We start from the raw sequence: 24,167 nt of genomic DNA, 5'->3' as shown, positions 1-24,167 counted from the left end.
CAACATCATCTGGTGTATGATCCTTGACTGTGCGCACACCCTTCATTAGAGCTGTTTCTTTGTAGTTAACCTTGTAATTCTCACCCCCTAGCCAAAATGGCACTCATAGGGATGGATAGACAACATGAGTTGCTCGGTCAGTCCAGGACCTTAGGCACAGATGAGGAATGTGTGGCCCCTCCGGATGTTTCTGGACTACAATTCCCACCATCCTTTATTGCTGGTCATTCTGGCAAGGTCTGATGGGAGTTGGAATCCTACAATACCCTGGTGGCCCAATTCCCAATCCCAACCCTATGAATTTATTTCAGAACTGGAAACTTATTGATTCCTCAGCCTGCTCAGAACATCTGGCATTGGATATCTATGGTCATGTGCTTGCTCTCTCTTAAGAAATATAACCATTGCTTTAAAAAACATTATTACTGCTGCTACTACTATTACTATAATAGGTTGTATCTAGTGGTGTATGGAGACAGAGATATCTGTCACATTCCTTGTTAGTCACAGTCATTGTTTCCGTTCTTCTGCAGTTCAGCTTCTGCTATTCCATTCTTCTGTCTGCTATGGCCAAAACTAATGCAGTTGATTATGCAAATGACTTCAATACATTTAAACAGAAACACAATGTTTCCATAAATAATGGAATTAGGTACTGTTTGTGGACTAAATAAAAGCTTGCAAATACACTCCTATTCATTTGAATTGTTTCTCATGGCACCAATAAAAAGGATAATGGCATTCCTTTGCACACTCACACACAACACCCCTCAGGAGTACAGTGGTACCTCAGGTTACATACGCTTCAGGTTACAGATGCTTCAGGTTACAGACTCCGCTAACCCAGAAATAGTACCTTGGGTTAAGAACTTTGCTTCAGGATGAGAACAGAAATTGTGCTCCGGCGGCGCGGCAGTAGCAGGAGGCTCCATAAGCTAAAGTGGTGCTTCAGGTTAAGAACAGATTCAGGTTAAGAACGGACCTCCGGAACGAAGTAAGTTCCGAGGTACCATTGTATTCCTTTTTGGGGGGGAGGGGTTCCAGGAAGCATCTGTTTGGACACTGTGAGACACCAGCTGCTGAACTAGATAGATCCCCTCCCCACCTTAGTCTGATCCATCAAAACTTTTATTTTGTTCTGTGTCAACGACTGAGCAGGGGAGGAATAGTGGAGACCTTCTCCCCCAGCCTGACCCTTCCAGAGAAGAAGACACTTCAGAATTACAACAGGGGTTTGAGGGAGGTCACAGCTCAGAGGAAGATGAGGGGGGAATTTGGGAAATAATGGTAGAGGAGGAGGAGGCAGAGCCGGAGCAGCAGCTGGCTGACACGTCATCAGTAGAAAGCATTCCACCATCTCCCAGAACCTGGTGGGCCTTGAAAGTAGGAGAGCAAAGAGCTTGGAGACAGATGGCCCTAAGTGTCAACCATAAAGTGTGGGAGGGTGCTGTTGATGAATGGGGAAGTGGGAGAAAAGAGGTGTGGGGTTTTCCTCAGGACAATGTCCAGGGAGGCTGTCTACCAGCTCCACTTGGTACGCAGGCTGAGACCCTACCTGCCCGCGGACTGTCTCACCAGAGTGGTGCATGCTCTGATTATCTCCTGCTTGGGCTACTGCAATGAGTTCTACGTGGGGCTGTGAAAATGACCTGGAAACTGCAATTAATCCAGAATGCGGCAGCTAGACTGGTGACTGGGAGTGGCTGCCAGGACCACATAACACCAGTCCTGAGAGATCTGCATTGGCTCCCAGTACATTTCCGAGCACAATTCAAAGCGTTGTTGCTGACCTTTAAAGCCCTAAACGGCCTCGGTCCTGTATACCTGAAGGAGTGTCTCCACCCCCATCGTTCAGCCCGGACACTGAGGTCCAGCTCCGAGGGCCTTCTAGCAGTTCCCTCGTTGAGAGAAGTGAGATTACAGGGAACCAGGCAGAGGGCCTTCTCGGTAGTGGAACGCCCTCCCTTCAGATGTGAAGGAAATAAGCAGCTATCTTATTTTTTAAAGACATCTGGAGGCAGCCCTGTTTAAGGAAGTTTTTAATATTTAATGCTGTATTGTTTTTAACACTCGATTGGGAACCGCCCAGAGTGGCTGGGGAAACTCAGCCAGGGTTATTATTATTATTCCAAGAGGATGGATTCCCGAGCCTCTCTCTGTGAATTTTGGATAAAATCAGATGGTAAGGACTTTTCCTTGTCTTGTCCATTCCTAGCAACCTGCTGCGGGGGTTCTTTTCTCTGCCACCTGACACAGAGGGTTCCTGCTGCAACTTGACCTTCCTTAGGAAGTGATACACCACCAACAGTGGCACATTCAGGTTAAGTAAAGGCGATGTCTTTCTAGCACAGCACATTCCACTCCTCTCTTTTTGTCTATATTCACACCTTTCATTAAAAGAAGGTTGGCTAATAGCATATCATTAACAACATCTTATACTAATAGCAGAGCAATTCTCAGGTCTAACCAGCATGTGCTTAGAAGTATGAACTAGACTGAGGAGTAAATTAGAAGCTCGCACACACACACACAAAAACAACCAACGAGGCTGAATATCGTGGTTGTTATCACCCAAATTAGAGACTCCCTCACCAGATGCTGTTGGACACCAGCTCCCAGCATCCCTGACCACTGACTATTCTAACTAGACCCAATGTGAAATGGAGACTAACAACATATGTTGTTGTTATTTATTATGGGTTGTATCCACTGCTAATCCTACACTGAAGTTCGTGGGAATGAATTACGTATTTCACTGAGTCTATGCTGAATAGAACTTAGTTGGATTTCAGCCAAATTTCCCCTGCCCAAGTCCTGGAGATGAACAGGAAATGGGACTAAGAGTTTTAGGAAGTGTTTCAGTTCATAGTACTATGCTAGGTTGACGAACAGTAATCGGTAATCTCCCACATTACAAGCATGGAAAGTTTCATAAGCAAAGTTGCAAGTTACACAAGAAAAGCGTTGCTGGATAAATCTAGTCCAGCATCTTCTTCTCATGGTGGTAAACCAAAGGCCTCTGGGGAAATTGGCAAGCAAAACAGAATATGAATGGAACAGCAATTCTATCCAATTAGGTTCCCCAATAAATGGCTTTCACAGGCATACTTACAGTGTAAGGAGAACATAGTCATCAACGTTAGCAGAAATTGACAACCTGATCCTTCATGGATATATCTAGTAAAGGTAAAGGGACCCCCTGACTGTTAGGTCCAGTCGCAGACAACTCTGGGGTTGCGGCGCTCATCTTGCTTTGCTGGCCGAGGGAGCTCGTGTACAGCTTCCGGGTCATGTGGCCAGCATGACTAAGCCGCTTCTGGTGAACCAGAGCAGCGCACGGAAATGCCATTCACCTTCCCACTGGAGTGGTACCTATTTATCTACTTGCACTTTGACGTGCTTTCGAACTGCTAGGTTGGCAGGAGTTGGGACCGAGCAACGGGAGCTCACCCCATCACGGGGATTTGAACTGCCAACCTTCTGATCGGCAAGCCCTAAGCTCTGTGGTTCAGACCACAGTGCCGCCCGCATCCATCAATACCATAGATCAGGATTATTTAAATATTGTCACTGTCCCCCATGTACACTGGCAACTTGACTTTGCTGGGTGTCATATTTCCTCAATAAGTATAACTTACCTGAAAAGTCACATGAATCTCCTAATGGGAGGGGGATGACATTTTGCGCATGCATCTCCAGTGGGATAAGACCTTCCGGCTCATGAATCAGAGTCTGTTGTCACTGAGTGAAATGTCCACCATGCTAGATATTCTTTCTATTACATTAATCCTTTGAGTGCCTCTTAGACACATGGGGAAATTACAGTGTTATTAGCTGAACCTAAGTTAAATAATAGGCCCCAAATATACTTTGTTCATCACAAATACAACAAGATCCCAAGAAGGATTACAGACCGGATGATGGCACAGCGGATAGCAATGCGCTTGGATGGCCAAGGAAGAACTGGGCATGCTTTTACGTTGCCTCACTTCCTTGGGGATGGGCTTGTGGACCTGCATAAAAGGACTCCCATCCCTCTGTCCTTCACTCACATTACCTCATTGACTTCACAGTCTACCACAACTGGTAAGTTCCACTGATTCTTTTGTATTTTAAAAGCGAGGAAGTGGGAAGAACCTTTGACAGAATTGGAGTCCTTCCTTCACAATGTGATAATCTAGTGTAAGTGAGTTCTGAACTCTCCGCTCAGCCCATTAACTGCCTGGAAGGACCGAAGCTCAGTGGTAGAGTATGTGCTTTGCATGTTGAAGATTCTAGGTTCAGTCTTCGGTATCTCCAAGTAGGGCTGGGAATTGACCCCAGTTATGAAACCCTGGAGAGATGCTATCCGGCAGTGCAGACAATACTGAGCTCAGTGGAATGATGGTCTGTCTCAGCATAAGACAGCACCCTATGTTTCCATCCCTCTACTGCATTCCTATATTCTACTTTGCACAACAAGCTAGATACAACAAAACGTTGTGGCGTAGACTGCATTGTTTAAAGCAGAGTGGGAGGTGCTTCAGAGAGCGGTTTGGCAAACCACTTTCCGAAGCCTCTTCCTTCTTCAGATAAATAGGGTTGGGGTTGGGATGAGCTTTGAGGGGGTAGTAGAGGGGGTAGATTTAAGGGGAGGGGTTTTCGTGTAAAGGGAGGATGAATTGGCCAAATGTGAGGGAAGGGAAATTAACAGCTGGGTTGGTGAGTGGGGTGAGCAGAGGTGGCAGCCCCTACAAGGGACGGTGAGAGAGAGAGAGAGAATGTATCCTTTTGGTTCTCTTTCAGCTTTGCCTTCACTCCACAAAAGATGGGCTGTAACGATTGCTGCTCTTCATCCTGCGGGACAGCTCTCCTGTGCTGCCCTGTGCCCTGCTGTGGCCAGTCCTGCTGCTCCCCCTGCTGTGGCCAGTCCTGTTGTGGCCAGTCTTGCTGCTCCCCCTGCTGTGGTCAGTCCTGTTGTGGCCAGTCTTGCTGCTCCCCCTGCTGTGGCCAGTCCTGCTGTGGTCAGTCCTGCTGCTCCCCCTGCTGTGGCCAGTCTTGCTGCTCCCCCTGCTGTGGCCAGTCTTGCTGCTCCCCCTGCTGTGGTCAGTCCTGCTGTGGCCAGTCTTGCTGCTCCCCTTGCTGTGGTCAGTCCTGCTGTGGCCAGTCTTGCTGTGCTCCCTGCTGTGGCCAGTCCTGTTGTGGCCAGTCCTGTTGCTCCCCCTGCTGTGGTCAGTCCTGCTGTGGCCAGTCTTGTTGCTCCCCATGCAGCAGTTGCAAATCTTGCTGCTCTCCCTGCTGCAGCCAGACATGCTGTGCCCCCTGCTGTACCACTAAAGGTTGTGGCACCAAGAAGTGCTAAAGGACTGTCCAGAGTCAAACAAAGTCCAGAAGCAGTCGATGCAACAACCGGAATAGCGACCAACAGCATTGGTTGTTAAGGCTGCTGGGTTACTTGATTACAAAGGATGAATTGCCTGAAGCTTCTCACTAGGCTCCTTCAGTCACTACTTCGAATCTCCTTCTTTTTTGTTTCCTATTATTCCTTCAATAGCCTTCTCATCAGCAAAGGAGCCTATTGCATGTACCAAGCCTATTGTATGTAGCATAGATGGTGTTTTGAGTTTCCTCTTGGTGTTCTAGGGTTGCATGCTTTCTCCAACTACATGTGCAGCAATAATAAAAATTAAAAAATCATGAAAGCTACCATACTCCTGAGTCTGCCTTTTTTATTCATTACGATTTTCTGTATGCACAACCAGGGATACAAGGAGACATCTTTGCTCTTACGTTCCTTCCCCTCCAGTTCTAGAAGCCACTTGACTGCAAAGAGCCTGATGAGGTAAACTCCACTTCTCTTTTCCCTCAGTGGAAATCTAATGCACCAATTCCTTATTGGCAATTTCTTAGCCCAAGCATTTGTTCTTATTCTTTCCCAGATATTCCCCTCAAAATTACCTCATGAAAACACTCTGAACCTCACATAAATTCCCCTTCAAAGATGGGGCAATTATTTTCCCTATAAATTTCTGTGCAGAATTTTGGTTTTTGTTTTGTTTTTGTTTTGTTTGTTTTTGGCTGAAAGGTCTCTCTCTTTCACACACACACACACACACACACACACACACCCCCTCTCCCACTGCCCAGTTTGGTGGAAGGCTGATGGTTTACCTTGTGGGCTGAGGAAAAGTAGATTCAAATGATTACTGGTTCAAAACTGCCTCAATATCCCCCCTTCCTTCAGTTATTTAAGAAGAAGAAAATACTGACAATTCCAATTCTCAAGCCATTTTGTACGGAGGCATTTCATTATAAGATGCACACTGACTGGCGGCTGCTCTCTGGGGACTGAACCTGTGTCCTTCTGCATGCAAAAGAGCTGTTCTACCACTGAGCTACAGTTCTTCCATCCCATGGGGGAATCTTCCTCTCAAAATGGCCACCCAGATGCCTCAAAATGGAGCCCACAAGGAACCAAGCACAGGAGCACTCTCTGGCATTCATAAGCATTGCTGCCTTCGACCATTGAGATAGCCTTATCCTCCATGAATCTTTCTAATCCTCTTTTAAAGCCATCCATGTTGGTGGCCTATGGGAACATGCTTCATTGTTTACCTCTGTGCCTTGTGATGGACAAAATGGCATCCACCAACCCCAAGTTTACATATAGAAGCTGAAAGACCTGGCAGGTGACTTTTAGGTCCCATCTGCACTATACATCCAAAGCAATATTTTACAATTTTAAACTATAACCCAGGCATAGGCAAACTCGGCCCTCCAGGTGTTTTGTGAATACAACTCCCATCCTCCCTAGGACCAGAAGTCAGGGATGATGGGAGTTGTAGTCCCAAAACATCTGGAGGGCTGAGTTTGCCTATGCCTGCTATAACCTTTTCCCCTCAAAGAAGCCTGTTGTCAGGGGCTGAACTGAGGAGGACAGAACTGAGGAGGAATGGTGGAGACCACCCTCCCCCTCTTCTTGAACCTTCCTGAGAAGGGGAAAATCGTATTGATTTACAGCAGTGGTTTGAGAAGGGTCACAGCTCAGAGACAGGTGAAGAGAAGAGTTGGGAGGTGTTGGGAGAAGGGAGAAGGGAGACAGAGCCAGAACAGCCAGCTGACATGTTAGCACTGGAAAGTCTTCCTGACCCCACTTCTCCCAGAACCCGGCGTGCAGTTCTGGATTTACGTATAAGCTAAACAAGCTATAGCTTAGGGCCCCACTCTCTTGGGGGCCCCCAAAAAAATTAAAGGGGGAAAAAACCTGGATGTACATTTTCAAAATATAAGATTAAAAAACAAATAAAATAAAACCTACATATAGCAACCGTGTTTTGTGTTTTGTAGGCTCCTACGGTGTAAGTCGTGGGCCTCGCCTGCTAGCCTGCTCCCTCAAATATCTCAGGTTTGCTCATTTCTATATATAGGGTGCCTACATTCTGCATGGACTGGTTGCATGGCAACATGTGCAAATGGTTTTAGATACCTATAAAAAGGTAAAGGTACCCCTGCCCGTTCGGGCCAGTCTTGCCAGACTCTAGGGTTGTGCGCTCATCTCACTCTATAGGCCGGGAGCCAGCGCTGTCCGCAGACACTTCCGGGTCACGTGGCCAGCGTGACAAGCTGCATCTGGCGAGCCAGCACAGCACACGGAACGCCGTTTACCTTCCCGCTGGTAAGCGGTCCCTATTTATCTACTTGCACCCAGAGGTGCTTTCGAACTGCTAGGTTGGCAGGCGCTGGGACCGAACGACGGGAGCGCATCCCACCGCGGGGATTCGAACCGCTGACCATGCGATCGGCAAGTCCTAGGTGCTGAGGTTTTACCCACAGCGCCACCCGCGTCCCTTAGATACCTATAGGTCCATAAATTACCATATAGTATATATTCAATACAAAAAAACAGTGACAATCTGTTGTTGACAAAGGACAGCTGGACATATAAAGGGCCCCATTACCTTCAGTAGCTTAGGGCCTCATCAAACCTAAATCTGGCCTTTCCTGCATGCATTGAAAGTGCAAGAGCAAAAGAGTCAGGGACAATTGACCCCTGGCAGCCACCGTAAGGAGAAGTGCTGTTGTTAAGAAGGGAGTGGGGAGCAGCCCAGTTGGAGCAACGCCATCTTTCGAGTGGTTGCACTTTCCATGTCTCTGTGATTCTTAAATAAATACATTGTTGATATCAAGCCATATATCAGAGGAATTTGGCCACCCTCCAGGCGCCCGGCTTGAATCCTTGTGACCTCCTGTCTGCGACTCCCGGCAGGATCAAGGGAGGTCTCCAATCGGCGATTCTTCCCAACGTGAAAGAAGAACACACCATTCCTCCCCCTCCTCTCCCAGGGAGGGGAAAGAGACAGACAGAAATATATCTACATGTCTTTATTTCTGTCCTTCCAGAAATCCTGGATTGTTAAAAGGATCTGAGATGTAGTTTGCAGACAAGAGGTGATCATGTGGGGGTGAAGTATTAAGACAATGAGAACTTATTTAATTTCACATATATTTTTTTAATGTTTGCTTTGCACACCATGTGGCTCAAAAGCATGGTATCGCCTCTCATTCAATTGTTAGAAACTAATTCAGCAATTCGTTCCAAGGAATAAAGCAAATGGAAATTGTTCAGTTGAGCAGAGGAGGTGATCATAGTGATGAGGAAGGTTTCAGGCATTTAACTCAGCAACATGCGATTGCAAGAGGTGAACAAACAGGTTTTCAAATCGGGGTTCTCCATGATGGGGTTTCTCCACCCAGCTGTTGAGATGGAGACTTCCAGCGTTTCTCAATGCCAGCAGAGATTTATTTAGCATCTCTTCCCTGGTGGGCAGCACTGCTGGATGGGGAGCTGAGATCCACGAGAGCAGCAACTTCGTGAAGGGACATAAGAATATCGGCGGCCACAACAGCTGGATGAAACGGGGACCTGCCTCCTGACATAGTAGACCACTCTTGGCCTACGTTGGTTGCAACAGCAGCAGCCACGACCTCCACAACAGCAGCAACTCATTTTTAAAGAGTAGAAGGGTGAACCTGTAAAGGAGACAGAGAGATGGTTGGAGGAGAAACCACACAACACTTTTCAAAACATATTGTTTAGATCAGGCTTCTATACTGGCCACCAGTAGGTCTCCTATCATGACCCACCATGAGCTCATGAGATGTTAGTCTTTGCTCCTTGACTGGGATTGCAAAAAACAGTCAGCTTTGTGTCATGAATCTAGGGGCCATGCAATCAGGGTGATGGGCTGCACGTAGACTTGATATATAGACTGGAATTAGACTCATCAGGATCCTGCTAGTGCTCTGTGTGATCCACCAGTCTCTGAATGATTCTTCAACACCCCTCAATCACCAGTTCTATGTCTTGGAGAACAGCCATAGTTCAATGACACAGCATCTGTTTTGCATGCAGAAGGTCCCAGTTTCAATTCCTGACATCTTCAGTTTGAACTGGGAGAAACCTCTGCTTGAGATCTAGGCAAGCTTCTGCCAGTCGGTAGACAATCCCCTCTTTCCCAAAGACTGAGAAAACTTGGACACATCCAGACTACCTCCCCACCTTAAGACTTGGCAAAGATAATACATTGATGAACACCTTGAACCTATTCAACACCTGCAGCTATTGTCCTCCCACTCCCTATTTGCTACACTGGTCTGGCATTGAAGACAAAATCTACAGCCATTGTAGCTTAGTGGTTAAAGTGTTGGACTAGGACCCAGGAAACCATGGTTCAAATTCCCACTTGGTCATCATGAAGTTCACTGGGTAGGGGGTCAGTCCCTTGGCCTATCACTCTCTTTCAGCCTAAATCTCTCCAGAGAACTTGTGTGAACCTTGAGCTCCCTGGAGGAATGATAGGATACAAACGTAAAGAATCAATAAAGCAATTCTGTCTATTTTCTGTCAGATTCTTTGGGATGAGTCACCAAGCAGCAAGTATATGGAAGAACATGGACCCAATGTTGTTTTAGAAGGGTGTCTCCATGCCTATCTCTAATGGATAGTTTCAAATTCTGTCCATCCCAACACAGAATAATTGCTGAATTTGGAGGGGGGGGGGGAGTACAAATATCCAACTTCCCTCATACCCTGCCACATCTTGCATGAATAATAATAAACACCTTACCTTGTTCAGCAGCGGTAGTTCCTTAGAAGAACAAGTTCCAGTGAAGGAGTAAAGAACCCTCTCCTATTTTATACAGTGCCACCGACCCATCCCAGGGGAAGTGAGGCATCTCTAAACACCAGCTGATTCCTGACGTAGTGCTGACATCCTTCTGTATTCCTCCATTCCAATTGGTATTCCCCTGCTTAATCCATATCTCTCATCGACTAGGCATTTATTTATTGTGAGTGATTAATGCTCCATTGGCTTGGTGCCCTGGTTATTTTGAAATCGCAGCTGAAAGCACTTATAGGAGTATGACAAAGGAATGATAGCGTGTCATCAAGCTGGCAGTGATAAAACAAACATATGGCATAAAGATGTTTCCTTGAGCAGGAGAGGAATGGTCTACATAGCTCAATACTATCTGTACCGACTGGTGGTGTCTCTTCATGGTTTAAGGCAGGGGATCTGATACCTTCTACCTGTAAAACAGATGTTCTACCACTGAGTTATGGTGCATTCCCTGTTTAGGAGTGGGGTGTTATCCAGAATAGGATATGGTCTTTGTGGCTGCTATCCATCAAGTTAAACCTCTGGGATGGAAATTGATATTTCTTGACTTTAGACAAGTGCTCATGTACATATAAATATATGTGCATGCATGGGCACTGAGGATTTGGAGCACTGCAAGTATATGAGAGTGTTCCAGTTTTCCTCTGAACTATGAGTATAAAGCAGTCCAACCCTGTTCTAATCTGATTATCTGTATTAGCTGAACAAGGCTATAATAACCTATTGTAAGTAAATACGCCCATGTTTTATTTAAAAATAAATAAATGCTATTCCTGTTTTGCCAAGTGCACCGGCTGTTGGTATGTTTCCAAGATGCCAATTTTAATTTACAATAGCATTTGATAACAGGTAGGTTCCTCTACACAAGTCCTTATGTACAGTGCTTTTTCTGGGGGGACGCGGACGCAGGGGGACGCATACATCTTGTGAATCTTTGTACTTTTGTCCATTTACTGTATTTATTTTCCCCGATTTGAACTATATAATGGTGATTTTTTTGGAGTCAAAATGAGAGTACCCCCTAAACAATTTTTTTAGGAAGAAAAAAAGCACTGCCTATGTACATAAAGTACTATGCACACTGAGTCCCTCTCATATGACTGACTAAACACTTAGATATCAGGAACATGGTCAGAGAACAAACTAATGTTGGAAACATTGGAACAGTCCATCTACTCTTTCGATGTCTTTAAGGAATACACAGAGGCTGAAATGGATGAAAATGTGCATACTTTAATTCTTTATTGTAGATCAAGGAAACCACGCAGGTCAGAAGTCCCAGGAACATATATGAAGAGCCCTGCTGGATCAAGCCAATGACCCATCTAGTCTAGAATCCTGTTTCTCACAGTGTCCAGCCAGATCCTTATGGGGAACTGAAATATACTCAGAGTCGAGTGTGAATTTCATGCTCTTTATTCAGCTCATAGTAGCAATGGATGAAACTTTCCCCAAAACGTCTGGCTATATATATATTATTTACACAATGGGCCACGCGTGACTGGCTAATTCCGAGCTGCTCCTGTAGGCCAATCAGGTTGTGGATTCACCTCCTTCAGAAGCCTGATTGGCTGCTCCTGCTCCTGCTGATTCACTTCCACCTGGAGCTGGACTGGGTGGCTCCTGTGGACCAATCAGACTGCTGCATTCTGGATCCTATTGTTCTAGGATTCAGCTCAGTACGTAACAGGAACCCTCAAGATGGACTCAAGCACAAGATCCCTGTGCCTTCCTGTGGTTTGCAACAACTCATATTCAAAGACATTACTACCTCCAACTATGAAGGCAGAGTATAGCCATTGTGTCCAGTATCCATTGATAGCTTTATCCCCCATGATTCCCCCCTCCATTTCTCTTTTAAAGCTACCCAAGTTGGTGGTGTTGTAAACAAAAATTACCCTTTTCCCTTATGGGGTATCCAAGAGCCCATATAGAGTCCTTACATAGGTTCCCTATTGGTAGGAGAAAATAACAGAGGCCAACCAGAGAATATTGAGAAGCAAAACAGCTAGTAAGCTTGATTTTTATTGATCTGTTGCAACAGGATGCTCCCCTCACACACAGGAAAGGAGGACGACCCAGAACAAAGGTCTGCCTGCCCTTATATAGACATTTTAAATTCCCTGCCCTGGAGCTCAAAACCACCCCTCCATACATCATACATACATCACAGAAGGGGTGTAACCTAAGACCACCCCTCAGATACATCACACCTGCATCACAGAAAAGGCGGTCTAAAACAGAAATTTGAATGTTGTTTTTCTCCTGTCCTTGTTTATCTCCTGTCTGGCAGGTTACTTGATTGGATTTCCTGGGTAGCCTGGCCAGTCTTTTGTAATGATAAATACTTAGTTCCTGGGCCAGGTCACAGGCTCACACCCTATTCAAACACAGACATACCCTTAAGACAGGATTTGTGAAGGAAAAGACAATGGGGAGGCTTTTCCATTTTCCTTTGACCTTGCAGAGAAACATTTGGTCAGTTTGGGACAGTTTGGGAATCAAAATGGTTCCAGGTCGGTCTTCCTGTGCTGATCTATGTATGTGCTTGGTTGGCACACTTATGAACATTTAACATATATGTAAGACCTCAAAATTCCTATCACAATGGTGGTCACTGCCTCTTGCAGGAGTGAGTCCCATAGTTTAACTACTCAGTGTATGAAGATGTGCTTTCCTTTATCTGTCGTGAATCTTCCAAAAAGCAGCTCCCTTGGGTGCCAGGTAGCTCCAAGTGAGTAAGTTGCTCCAACAGAGTCAGAGAGCAGTCTGAGTTCTGTCAAGCCTCTGCCTAGAGACTACCTCCTCTAGGCTCTGCCCCCTAGTGGAGACTTCAGATTCTTAAAAGGCCAACACCCTGGCTTGAGGTCTTGCATTTCACAGTCTCCCACTTGCTATGAAATAGCACATTATGCACTGCTAAAGCACTGAGGTACAGGGGAAGGCAGCTGTGAGGGTATTGGCTCTGGCCCTACAGTGTTTTTCCACGGACATGCATTGAGATAACAGAATACTGCAGTCAAATGCTCTATTTTGATTCTATTTCTTCTAGATGCTATTTTATTGTATTGAGGAAACTTTGAAAAAAAATCTTTGTGGGGGGAAAGAGGCAGTATGCCTCTGAATACTAGTTTTGGGAATCATATGTAGGGGTTGGGAGCTGCTGCTTTTAGGATCTATATTTTGACTCCCCAAGAACATCTTGGCCACAGATGCTGGACTATAATGGACCTTTGACTTGATTCAGCAGGACTTTTTCCTATGCAAATATTAAATAACCGAGAAACGTGCCTTTAATTTGAGGAATTGAAAAACAGCAATGAACTGAAACAGGCATAGGCAACCTCGGCCCTCCAGATGTCTTGGAACTACAATTCCCATCATCCCTGACCACTGGTCCTGTTAGCTAGGGATCATGGTAGTTGTAGTCCCAAAACATCTGGAGGGCCGAGGTTGGCTATGCCTGAACTGGAAGCTCAGAGGAAACATTTCCTCGATTTCTTCATCCCAGTCCTGTTCACTTCCAGAAAATAGAAAGAACCCAAATATGTTCCACTTTTCAATAGATGAGTACAGAGTGTTCCGCAAACTAAACAATAGCATTTCTGGACTCACATGTGAGATATGAAGCTTTGTCGTCTTCAGGTTCTGTGTGTGTATATCAGCCCCCTGTCTCATATTTCCAAAAAAATTGTGCTAGTAATGATCTCTCAGCACTATAGAAGATATTGGTAGGCCAACTGAGATTCATGGCCAATAGATTCTGGACAGAGGAAAGGAAACATTTCCCCAACCTGCGTACAGGATGTAATCCGAAGATGATAAGAACATGAGGAGAGTCAGGCTAGTGATGCATCTAGTTCAGCATCTTCTTTTCATAGAGGCCAACCATATGCCTATAGGAAACCGGAAAACCGAAACTGAGCATAGAAGTACTCTCCCTTTCTGTGGTTTCTACCAAGTGGTATTCAGAAGCATCACTGCCTCTGATCATGAATCAGTGTAGAATCAATGATGACTCCTGGCTTAGATGCCTTAGAGATGGTGTTAGATAAGCCATTGGAGTTGCTAGACAACCTTATAACATACAATACAGTGGTGCCTTGGGTTACATACGCTTCAGGTTACAGACGCTTCAGGTTACAGACTCCGCTAACCCAGAAATAGTACCTCAGGTTAAGAACTTTGCTTCAGGATGAGAACAGAAATTGTGCTCCGGCGGCACGCGAGACCCCATTAGCTAAAGTGGTGCTTCAGGTTAAGAACAGTTTCAGGTTAAGAATGGACTTCTGGAACGAATTAAGTTCTTAACCCGAGGTACCACAGTACCACTGTACCTAATTTTCAAGAAGCTTCAGAGACAATCATTATATTATAGCATATATTTTATTTTATTTTCATTGATGCAAGAGTTGAAAGCAGAAGGCAGTTCTGCAGCCCAGCAAATGGGGGGAATATTGTGGTGAAACCCTACCCATTTAATTCTACGCAGTAGTCATGCCTCTTTTGCTTCTTAGGTCTTCTTGGAGGACCTCTTCTGAAGAGATTAAAGGGAAGGGAAGCAAATTTGCAGCTTATTGTAAGTGACAGGTGCAAAAGCTTTAGGGTTTCCCACTTGGCAAAGAGAAGAGGTGGAGGTGACCCGACAGGTCTTCAAAAGGAGGTTGATGGTGTGGATATTATTCTGGATGTTGGAGAAGATCGTGTTGTTATTGCAGGCTGAGTGGGACGTCTGAAGTATCAACAACAGCAACCACAGCCGGAAGAAGAGTTGTTATTCTTGATGTAGATGATGCGGCACCCTCCAGAACCGCAGCACTGGGAGCAGCAGCAGGGGTGGCAGCAACAGCCGCAGCCGCAGCCGCAACCGCAACCACAGCCGCAACCGCCACCACAGGGGATGCAGATGATGTTGGGTCCACTATTTGAATTGGAGCCACAGCCACAGCAACCCATCATTGTGAGTGGAAGGTAGGCTGAAACAGATGAAATATGCATTACGTTTAGTGTGTGTGTGATGTAGAGGAGAAATGATGTTCACAATTTAGTGGACTAACCATTGAGAACTGCCACTTGCTGACTTGTGTAGGGCTTATTCCAGGTTTAAGATACCCCCGGGGGGGGGGTGTTAGTGCTGTTGGGATATTCTGTTCCACCTTAAGAACAGACGTGTGACAATCCACACGTCTGTTTACATTCCAGCACAGCTTGCTGGGAACTTCCATTTTGTGTATAGCTTTTGCTTATGCTGTTTTGCTTTGGACACGAGGGAGATCAGACATGTTTCCTTTTGTCCTGATGTATGCTGAATAAACTTCTTGTAAATATGCTCAAACAGCCTCTCCTGCCACTTCTGTTGCGTAGCGTTATCTCTGCTGAGTAGCGTGCTCTAGCTTCTGAAGCTCGAGTCACAGATTCATGCCAAAGACTGGAGATCGCCCGGCACACTGGCCAGTGGGATGGAGCCAGCTGGGGGCCTGCCAATTGCCCCTATTTCCTTGGTTGCATGCCAACAGTGCCATTGGTGGGGCTTGGCAGACTTACCTGGCAATGGGCAGCAGTGTTCCAAGGAGACACATAATTTTTAAGTTCCCCAAATGCTTCTGATGTAGTGCTGTTCCAAAGCATTGTGGGAAATCAAAATGGCTCCTAGACCCAGCCACTTGGCACTGACTGGAGCTCCAGAAAAGTTTTAATGGGAACTCAGGGTCAGGACCAGATTTAGGCTGCATGAGGCCCTAAGCTACTGAAGGTAATGAGGCCCTTTATATGTCCAGCTCTCCTTTGTCAACAACAAATTGTCACTGTTTTTTGTCTTGAATATATGCTATATGGTAATTTATGGACTTGATAGGTATCAAAGCCATTTGCACATAACAAATAGGAGCCTACACAGCACAAAAAACTTTTGCTGTGTGTAGGTTTTATTTTTATTTTTTATCTTATATTTTGGAAATGGACATCCAGTTTTTTCCCCTTTAAATTTTTTTGGGGGCCCCAAGAGAGTAAGGCCTTAACCTATAGCTTGTTAAGCTTGTATGTAAATCCAGCACTGCTCAGGATTATGATAAATAGTAGACCTATTCTCAACCCGTGTAAGGTTTTCAGAGAATCTTGCACGGTCCTTGATACTGATCATATTCATGGTTGTTAAAACATTTCTAAAATGCTTCTTCAGTCCACCTCGCTATCCGCCAGACAAACGGAACAAAATGGCAAACCCCAAGACTGCGATACTAAAAGCAGCAGCCAGTAACTCAAAACGTAGAAAGAATAAAAGCCCATGGAAGATAGCAAGAGGGAGGCCATGCAAGAATCTTCATTGAGTAGATTACCTAAGCAGAAGACATAAACTCCCAAAGCCCACCCTCTCCTCCAGTTAGAGTCCATCTCATTTGAGATAATGGAGGCATCTATGGTAGGGCATTATATTCAGATGTTAATATGAAGTGAGATGAGACCAGCCCTGTTGATCTGATTTGTAAGTTGCTTATTTAGTTAGCAAGATTTCTATCCTGCTTGGTGGTAATGAAACCTCTAAGCTGTTTACTAGAAAAATTAAAATTATCAGTAAAAATGGTTAAAAATAATTAAACGCATTTAAACATAATTGAAATTAACAGTAAAAAAAAGGATTGAAGCATGTCAAAATCTACATGTCTGAATAGCCTTGACAGAACAAAAATTATTTAAGCAGGTGCTGGAGAGGGTACAGGGTCAATAGGGAGGGATTTACAAAGTAAGGTCATAAATTACAGGTGAATATAAATAGAATCATATGCAGATCAGTTCAGTTAAAAGGACATAACCAACCAAAAGAGTTAGCCACATCCATTAATTTCAATAGGTCTACTCAGAGTAGGTCCAACACCAGAAAAAAATATCCCAGATAGAAAGTACTACAACTTACTTTGTTCAGTAGTAGATGGAGAGGTGTAAGAGGTTCAGAAACCCAGTGATTGAATGGAGAAGTCTCAGGTGGTGGGCCTTTTATACATCTCTGTTGTTTTTCCGGAGGAAGTGAGGCATCATGGCAAAAATGGTAAACTCTTCATTAGCCATCAAAGAATCCATCCCTGCCGGGACAATGTGCCATTATCACCTGCACAGCGCTTGACCTGGCTCTTATTCGTCATTTCCACTCCATGTCTTAAACCTAATAACCTAAAATATGCTTAAACCTAATAACAGTCCTTGATCTGGCCAGAGGGTACTGAGAAGATTATGGACAAGAATGCTGGCATCCATGGACCAGCTTAACAAAATCCATGAACCCAAGGCCATGCTTCTTCTACTAGAAACATCCGATTCATCACTGTTGGCCCATTAAGTGTGAGTTCCATTGTATGATATCATATATCCATTTTCTACATGCAGAGAAAAACAACACAAATGGACACAGTAAGCTCTTAGTGCCAACTGCATTGTTATTAAGGGAGAGAAGCTGCCTTTGGCAAGGAAGATCTAGTCTTTAACAATGGCAGTGTGGAAGTGTTAGCAGTCGTAACAATCATGGACATCAAAGTCTAGCACCAAACACAGTATTTCCAAACATGGAAATCCTTCTGAAATTCTCTTCACCTCAGATTTGGAACCTCATAATACAGTTTTTTTTCATAGTGGAAGTGATGCATTAAAAATTGAGTTTTTTGTCTCCCCCATCTCTAGCTTTTAGAGTTTTTGATTTGAGTTCCTACTGAAATGAGGCTTCATTTTAATGTTTTAATGTCGTATTTTAATCTTGTTTTTATGTTGTATTTCAATCAATTGTTTTTATACCTGGTGTGAGCCGCCCAGAGCCCCGTCGTGGCTGGGGAGGGTGGGGTATAAATAAAATTTATTATTATTATTATTATTATTATTATTATTATTATTATTATTAGCTGGCACCCATCACACTTTTATCAAGTTTTGAGTATTGGTACCTCAATTTTTATGAGCACCCACCCGCTGGGGGGAATTAATATGAACCATTTTCATCCCCACCACCACTGATGACATCTTAAATGGCTATAACTTTCCTGGCCCTTTCAACAAAGACTGATAACACTTGAAGGTTACTAGCCTCTTCAGAATGGAAAAAGCTTAATAAGTTAAAGTGAAACAGGGGCAGGTGGTTTTTTTGCTGTAAAAGCCTCCATCCCCAGGGGAAAAAAATAGAAGGAATGCGTCCCTAAGTTCCTTTTAAAGCAGGTAAGGATATCATTTGCAAGCAATGTTGTTGCTTCTGAAAGCATGAGTCGTGCCCAATGTCACAGTGCGTTTCTTCAAGGATGGCCATTCAAGTTTCAGGATCTGCTTCATCGCCTGACTTTAACTATTGGGGAAATAGCTATATTTTCCCCCTTTCAAAGTGGATGAAATTTGCAGGCAGAATACCACCACTCATTACTGCCAAAAAAAAAAAAAAGAAAAGAGGTAAACTCTTCACAGGGCCACAGGGAGGTTAGGCTGGCCTCGACCAGAGCCAGGGCTTTTTCAGCCATGGCCCCCATCTGGTGGAATGCTCTGTCACAAGAGACTAGGCCCTGCGGGACTTGACATCTTTCCGCAGGGCCTGCAAGATGGAGCTGTTCCACCAGGCCGTTGGCCAAGACACAACCTGACCCCCTCCTTTGGTAGTCGTCACAGAACTCTAGCCCAATGGTTGCCATTAATTTGATTCTGATTTGATTTTAGAATGTATTTTAATTAATTGACTCTGTGATTTTATGTACACTGTGCTATTTTTACTTGTTGTTAGCCGCTCTGAGCCCGGCTTTGGCTGGGGAGGGCGGGATATAAATAAAAAATTATTAATAATTATTTTTATTATCCATTGAAGTACCCATCTCTATTCAAATGATGTACCATTGTCAGCTGCAAAAACCTTGATCTGGCTCATGGTCAACATTTCCACACTATGTCTTTAAAAGCATCAGTAAACCTAATAGCTCTGGACCTTATGGTCAGGAGTCCCTTTACCTTTACCTTAAACCTAATAGCTCTATTATCCGCAGTTTAACTGGAGGACGCTAATAGGATTATGGGGAATGTTTATATCGATAGACATGCTTAACAGAATCCACGAACCCAAGGCAACACCTGTTGCACCCAAAAATATCTGATTCACTATTGCTGGCTCAGTTCATGTGAATTACATTGCATGTAGAAGAAGAATAAGAAGAGTTTGGATTTGATATCCTGCTTTATCACTACCCTAAGGAGTGTCAGTGGGATAGTGATAAAGCAGGATATCAAATCCAAACTCACTATCCTAAGGAGTCAAGGGACGCGGGCGGAGCTGTGGTCTAAACCACTGAGCCTCTTGGGCTTGCCGATCAGAAGGTCAGCGATTCGAATCCCAGTGATGGGGTGAGCTCCTGTTGCTCTGTCCCTGCTCCTGCCAACCTAGCAGTTCGAAAGCACACCAAAAAGTGCAAGTAGATAAATAGGTACCGCTCCGGTGGGAAGGTAAAGGGCGTTTCCATGCGCTGCTCTGGTTTTGGTGTTCCATTGCACCAGAAGCAGCTTAGTCATGCTGGCAACATGACCCAGAAAAACTGTCTGCGGACCAACGCCAGCTCCCTCGGCCTGTAAAGCGAGATGAGCGCTGCAACCCCAGAGTTGTTCACGACTGGACTTAACTGTCAGGGGTCCTTTACCTTTATCTTTTAAGGAGTCTCAAAGCAGCTAACATTCTCCTTTCCCTTCCTCCCCCACAACAAACACTCTGTGAGGTGAGTGAAGCTGAGAGACTTCAGAAAAGTGTGACTAGCCCAAGGTCACCCAGCAGCTGCATGCAGAGGAGTGGGGAAGCGAAACCAACTCCTCCAGGCTCTTTCTAACAATTACAGTATATTTTCATTAAAGAAGACAATGTACAGTACCTTTGGCAAAAAGTGTATAATGTACAAAGTTAAGGTGGAAGAGCTGGCAGATATATAGTAACATTCGTGATCCTCAATGTTGCTGAACTACATCTCCCATCAGCCCCAACGAGCAAGGCCAATAGCCTGGAATCATGGGAACCATAGTTCAACAACTTATGGAGTACCAGATGTTCCCCCAAACCTGCTGTAATGCCAAAGATTGATTTTCCTAACATAGGAAACTTGCTGAAATTCTATTTGACCCAGATTTGGGATCTTATTATTTAGGTGGTCTTCTTTCTAAAGCAGGACCAATGCATTAAGAATCTTCTTTAGAGCCTTAGAGGTGAGGATATTAAGTTCTGTACCACTTCTTAAGGTGTCCAATGCCTTCTGATTTTCTCCCTCTATATTTCTGATCTACATACATGTCCGCTGATAAAGCACTGAAGGACAAGGGGGTCAATCATGATGAGCTTGTGTCTAGACTCATTTGGTGATCTACCACTGGCTGTGATGACCTGGTGGCTATAGTCCACATGGCTGAACAATTAAAAATGATCAGATCAGTGTTTGATGAAGATGGGGGCGGGGAGCCAGACGATGATGGGGGGGGGGGAATGAACCAGAGGAATATCAGGTAGAAAATGGAAATAGGGAATATGTAGAGGCCCCAGACCAAATTGGTGAAAAGTTGGCAGGACTGGATCAAGAAATAATCAGATGGAAGGAAGCAGAGGGTCACATGGGAATGGAAATGACCTCCATACAAAGATTTAGGGGAGAAGTAGAAGATGGATATGGTTTTGATGGAGTGTGTGTGTACACACACACACACACACACACACACACACACAAACACATTGAGACTTCAGTCCTGGCCTGCTCCAAACAACTGCCCCACATCCCCCACATCTGTCTGCTTGTCCCCTATCTCCAGATCTCTCTCTCTTTTTAAGGACAACATTTTTCTTTGATATCCAGCCTTCACCTGGGCAACCTCCTACCCTCACCAGCAGAGCCTCCTTTCTGGTTTCTGTTGATGGGTTAATGACATGCTTCTAGTATCTTTTATCATTCTTAATAACTTCTATCCTAGGTGAGACCCTGGCCTAGAGAAGAGCTTTGTCTGTGTTTTTCACTGACCTGTCATCTTTCCTTCAATACTCCAAATATTATCTAAATTCTATCATTCATTTACTAAATTCCAGCAGTTATAGGTACCCTTGCACTCCAAATTGTGTTACCCAGATCTCTCTTTCTCTCTCTCTCATTGTCTCTATCTATATTCTTGATTCCATCTTGCTCCTAGACTCTTAAGTCACTCCTGTGACTAGGAGTGCTTATGTCCAGTTTAGGCTAGTTTTCTACAGCCATTCCTGTACTGGAATAGTTTGACCTCATGGTCTAATGACTTCCTACTTAGACTACTGTAATGCCCACTACATGGGGCTAGTCTTAGAGATGGACTGGAGTCTATAGCCAGTGCAGAACGCAGCTGCTAGGTTGGTAAATATGGCAGTGAGGAGACCATATGTCACCGGTCCTGAAAGGTCTGAAGAGGCTGCCACAAATTCTAGTTCAGTGTGTTGGCATGATAGCATAAAGCCCTAAATGCCTTGGGGCCAGAGTATCTAAAGGATCAGCTCCCCCAATATAAACCAGCTTGGGCCCTGTGATCATCAGGGGAGACCCTCTTGCTGGTATTGCCTCTGGTTCCTGCCTGGCTGACACTGACACATGAAAGGTCCTTCTCAGTAGAATGCCCACCTAGCAATACACAGCCCTGCCACATGAAGCAGCTAATTTCCAAGAAACCTCATAGACAATAAATATATTATAATTGTTTTGTTTTATTTTTTATTTATGCAACAGTTTGAAGTACAAGGCAGTTCCACAGCTCAGGAAGGAGAAGGAGAAGGAGAAGGAGAAAGAGAAAAGGAGAAGGAGAAATCCTACTCATCTAATTCTACACCATCATCATGCTTCCTTTACACATTAGAGCTTCTCCATGGATGGGGAAAATCTTCCAAAGAAATTAAAGGGAACGAGAGAATCAGAGTGCTATAATAAACATACAGAGGAAAATCTCTAGGGTTTCCGGCTTGGTCAAGAAGAGAAGAGGAGGTCGTCCGACAAGTCTTCCGAAGGATGCCGATGCTGCTGGTGTAATTTGGGATGCTGGGAAGATTGTGCTGTTATTGCAGCCTGGGTGGAATGTCCGAAGTATCAGCAGCAACCACAACAGCTTGAAGAGCCATTAGAAGACCCAATGTAGTAGACACAGCATCCACCGCTGGAACCGCAGCAGCTGGGGCAGCAGCAGCAGCACGGACAGCAGCAGCAGGGGCTGCTGCAGCAGCAGCTGGGGCAGCAGCAACAGCAAGGGCAGCAACAGCAGCCGCAACCGCAGCCACAACCGCAGCCACAACCGCCACCACAGGGGATGCAAATGACGTTCGGTCCACAGCTTGAATTGGAGCCACAGCCACAGCAACCCATCTTTGAGCGTGGAAGGTAGGCTGAAACAGGTGAAATTATGTTTGTGATGAAGAGGAGGAAATACATTTGCACCATGGTGGGTTGACTAATCGGAACTGACACTTGCTAACCGCTGTAGGGCTCGTACCAGGTTTAGGGAAGCCTGGTGGAATGGTAGAGCCTGGCAGGCTTACTGGACTATGGGCACCGAGTTTCCTATTCTAGCCACTGTTTTACGTTCACCCAGTGCACCCGATGAAGTGTCATTCCAGTGCATTGTGGGAAACCCAAATGGCTGCTAGACCCACCCATTTGGCACTGATCAGAGCTCCAGAAATTTCTTAATGTCGTCCAGTGACAGTATTAGTTGTAGGTCTATTCTGATGATGATGATGATGATGATTATTATTATTATTATTATTATTATTATTTCATCATTTTGTACATTCTTAACAGGGTAGGTATTTTTGGATGTTTCAATAGTAATATTTCCATAATTCCATCCACCTGGCAACTGACAATAAAAATGCAGTAAAGTGGCATGCTAGAAAAAGATAACATTAGAAGGAGCAGATTAAAAGAGTCATAACTCAAAAGGACAAACAGGTGTTTGTGAGCATTTGTGAGCTATCAGATATCATGGGAGGAGGGTGTGCTCCCAAACTTCTCTGTGAAGCAAAACACCTGTCCCCCTTATTTAAAATGCTAGAAGCACTTGCAGAATGGGACTTAAGTGGTGAATTTAAAAATGGGATGAGATGGGATCAGGTTTGTTTCTCTGATTCATAATCGAGGTAAGCCTTTGCTACAGACGTCAGCTCAGAACTTAGAACAGAATAGAAATGCTATAATATGCAGAGGTGTTTAGTTAAAGGGGTGTATACAACTTAACTATACCCAAGTTACATTCAGAGTAGACCTGTTGAAATTAATGGACCAAAGATGGCCATATCCATTCACTTCATTGGGTCTACTCTGAGCATTGTATACACACACACACTGTGTGTGTGTCTCTCAAATACACAATCCATTTAGAAGCACAGCTTACCTTGTTTGGTGGTAGATGAAGAGTTGTAAGGTTGAGGAACCCAGTGGTTGAATGAAGAGGTCTGGGGCTGTGGACCTTTTATACAGCGCCTTGGTATGTTTCCAGAGGAAATGAGGCACCCCCTCCCCAAATGGTAAACTCTTATTAGCCATTAGTGTGCACATCCCTAACAAGACCATGTGCTATTTTCTGCCATGTGGTACTTGACCGGGCCACTAGTCATCATTGCCATTCTACGTCTTCAGCTGGGTTATTAACTTAATAACAGGGTGGTCCTTAATCCAGCCAGCGGTGCTAAAAGAATTCAGGGCAATAATGTTTGTATCTATAGACCTGCTTAACAGAATTCATGAACCCAAAGCCATGCTTTTTACACACACATGGAAAAAAATCTCATTCATCATTTCTTTCGCACTTAATGGGAATTCCATTGTATGGTATTTCATATCAATTTTAGGTATTCAGAAGAAGAAATTACACTGAAGGCTCTAAGTTTCAATTGTATTATTGTAGATTTGGGGGGACCCCCCTAAACCCTAGAAATTAATAAATAGTGGGGGGTTTATTCTTTGGAGTACAGTGGTACCTCAGGTTAAGAACTTAATTTGTTCTGGAGGTCCGTTCTTA

At 44.6% G+C, this 24,167-nt stretch overlaps 3 long non-coding RNA genes across 3 annotated transcripts; all 3 read right to left on the bottom strand.

Moving 5' to 3' along the window:
* Positions 1-8,858: 8,858 nt before the first annotated feature.
* On the bottom strand, positions 8,859-10,242 carry LOC310750946. Its single transcript, XR_014542356.1, has 2 exons — positions 10,107-10,242; positions 8,859-9,009 (listed from the first exon to the last, which is right to left on the bottom strand). It is a non-coding gene; the product is annotated as an uncharacterized lncRNA (long non-coding RNA).
* A 4,285-nt stretch (positions 10,243-14,527) lies between these two features.
* On the bottom strand, positions 14,528-17,116 carry LOC310751600. The gene is made up of 2 exons (XR_014542627.1): positions 17,071-17,116; positions 14,528-15,136 (listed from the first exon to the last, which is right to left on the bottom strand). It is a non-coding gene; the product is annotated as an uncharacterized lncRNA (long non-coding RNA).
* A 4,728-nt stretch (positions 17,117-21,844) lies between these two features.
* LOC310752007 lies at positions 21,845-23,582 on the bottom strand. The gene is made up of 2 exons (XR_014542783.1): positions 23,541-23,582; positions 21,845-22,533 (listed from the first exon to the last, which is right to left on the bottom strand). It is a non-coding gene; the product is annotated as an uncharacterized lncRNA (long non-coding RNA).
* Positions 23,583-24,167: the final 585 nt, after the last annotated feature.

This window comes from Podarcis filfolensis (assembly GCF_964270895.1).
Source record: "Podarcis filfolensis genome assembly, chromosome: 16".
NCBI lineage: Eukaryota > Metazoa > Chordata > Lepidosauria > Squamata > Lacertidae > Podarcis > Podarcis filfolensis.
This window is presented reverse-complemented; position numbering and strand designations above follow the sequence as displayed.